This window comes from Gekko japonicus, unplaced genomic scaffold, assembly GCF_001447785.1.
Source record: "Gekko japonicus isolate JY-2015 unplaced genomic scaffold, Gekko_japonicus_V1.1 scaffold2783, whole genome shotgun sequence".
Classification (NCBI taxonomy): domain Eukaryota; kingdom Metazoa; phylum Chordata; class Lepidosauria; order Squamata; family Gekkonidae; genus Gekko; species Gekko japonicus.
Window position 1 is genome coordinate 109,364 of NW_015161487.1, and position 2,793 is coordinate 112,156.

The following is a 2,793-nucleotide window of genomic DNA, read 5'->3' on the forward strand; positions in this document are numbered from 1 at the left end:
ATTCTTTGGGCTTGGGGGGGGGGGCGCAGTCGGAGGGCTTCTAGTGCCCTGGCCCCACTGGTGGACCTCCTGATGGCACTTGGTATTTTGGGCCACTGCGTGACAGAGTGTTGGACTAGATGGGCCATTGGCCTGATCCAACATTGGCTTCTCTTATGGTCTTCTGTTCTTCTGTTCACAGTTGCTCTGATCCAAACGGGGACCCTCCAGACAATGCCAGAAAATCCCTCATGGGTTTCTAGCATCGTTGGTCCATCTTTGGTTCATTCTCTCTTTGCTGCTGTCTCCAGCCTTTAGCAAATCGACTTATATTCTCTGATTGGCAAACTAATTATGGCTGTCCTGCAGTGCCAACTAGTGGCTATATTTATTATGGTGGCACCTCCCCTGACCGTGTTTCAGTTCAGCTTTGTAACGACTTCTTGACATTAGCCCAGAACGTTAAACAAGCGCTGGAAAATTCAAGAGCTCTTAATCCTAGCTGGGGAATTCACAAAGAAATCCAGCAGCTTCTTAACAGCACGCAAACATAGGAATCCACACATTCAGATCTCATCTTGCCAGTTTGGTGTAGTGGTTAAGTGTGCGGACTCTAATCTGGGAGAGCCGGGTTTGATTCCCCACTCCTCCACTTGCAGCTGATGGATGACCTTGGGCAAGCCATAGTTCTGACAAGAGCTGTCCTTGAAAGGGCAGTTCTTGAAAGAGCTCTCTCAGCCCCACCTACCTCACAGGGTGTCTGTTGTGGGGAGAGGAAGGGAAAGGAGTTTGTAATCTGCTCTGAGACTCCAAGTGAAAGGCGGGGTATAAATTTAATCTCCTCCTCCTCCTCCTTCTCATTGATGTCTCCTTTAAAAAAAAAACTGGTGCAAAGCGTGGCAAGGATGTGCATAAATCGGTGAGTTTAAAATGCACACCTGGAGCACTTCCTGCCTCTCTGGTCTAGTCCTACGGAAATATGGATGCATGGGTCTGAAAGGCCCAAAATGTCAGCATCTCCTGTCTACCATCTCATTCTGCCATTATGTAAATAACAGACCAATATACGGGGTCCCCCGTGCCACTCTCTAGAAACTGCTGTGATGCAGGACCACCCTCCTGGGAAGCTCTATGGCTCTCTAGGTAAAGGTAAAGGTTCCCTTGCTCGAAAGCCAGTCGAGTCCGACTCTAGGGTTGCGGTGCTCATCTCCGTTTCAAAGCCGAAGAGCCAGCGCTGTCCGAAGATGTTTCCGTGGTCATGTGGCCGGCATGATTAAACACCAAGGCGCACGGAACGCTGTTACCTTCCCACTGAAGTGGTACCTATTTATCTACTTGCAATTTCTTGCTTTCGAATTGCTAGGTTGGCAGGAGCTGGAACTGGAGACGGGAGCTCACTCCGTCTTGCGGCACCCGGGTCTCGAACTGCTGAACTACTGACCTTCCATAGCCTGCAGTTCAGCGTCTTAACCACTTGAGCCACCGCAGCTCCAAGGCTCTCTAGTCCTAAGGAAATAGGATCGCTAAGTTTTGAAGGGTAGCCCCCTCCCAGGTGCTCTACAGGCACCTGTTCATCATCTTCTTCTCCACATCCGGTACAAGCAACGCCAAAGATAAGAAAAGGAGGTTCTTCTGACAGTCTTCTTTGTAATCAGAAATTGCTGTGAGTCTACATCTCTCCTGAAGCTAGGGAGGCCAGCCTCCAGGTGGGTCTAATGTACTGGCCCATGCTAAATGCTGTAAGACTTTTAACAATAAATACTTAAATAACACATTTAAGAGTTTATCAAAACAATGTTGTACTTTATATATTATTAAACATTCATAAGTACTGATACGGTGTTCCCTCTAAGCTGAGTGAGTGTGAGCGAGCACACAGTTTTTTAGCCTCCGGCTCACACATTTTTGATGCTGAATAGCATTGGGGAAAGCACCGCTCCTTGGGGCACTCCACAAATTAGTGGGTGCCTTCCGGATAGCTGCTCCCCCACTGCCACCCTTTGTCCCCAACCCTGAAGGAACGAGGAGCCACTGCAAGGCAAACCCCTGAATCCCGGTGTCGGCAAGGCGGTGGATCAGTAGTTGATGGTCGACTGTGTCAAACGCTGCCAACAGGTCTAACAACAACAACACTGCTGTACCGCCTTGATCCAGGGGCCTCCGGAGGTCGTCTGTGAGGGCGACCGGGACCGTCTCTGTCCCATGGCCTGGTCGGAAACCGGACTGGAAGGGATCTAATACGGAGGTGTCATCCGAAAAGCCCTGCAACTGAATCGCCACTGCCCTCTCGATCAGTTTGCCCAAGTAGGGCTTGATGGGATGTAATTTACCAGGTGATGTCACTTAGCTTGAGGGCATGACAAGCATTATCTGCCTCAAAGACAGGACATTTTTTCTCCAGGTCCATTGGGAGCCTCATCTCTGACTCGCCATCACCAGAGAAGTAAGACTGCTCAGAAAGGTACAATCCATGAAGGGTGTAATGTACTCCGCCATGACCACGTGCGCGACAGTTGGGCCATGCGGTCAGGCAGAGTCCTGAAGCTTCGCTCCTCCAGGACAATAGCCAAGCGGATTCTAGCCCGCACCTATCAGAGGGCCAGGTCCGCAGCCGAGAGCCTATGGGACTCTCGGCTACTGTATATAGCCTATAGAGAAATAGGGGGTGTGTTTTGGTGGTGGGTTTTCTGAGCATATAAACCAGCCTGCGAGCCGGCTTTCTTCGTCTTGTTCCCTCTGAATAAAAGTACTCTGCTGAAATCACTCAACCCTTCTCAGTACTTTTCAAAGGGAAATGAGTCCCCTGTGGTCCCC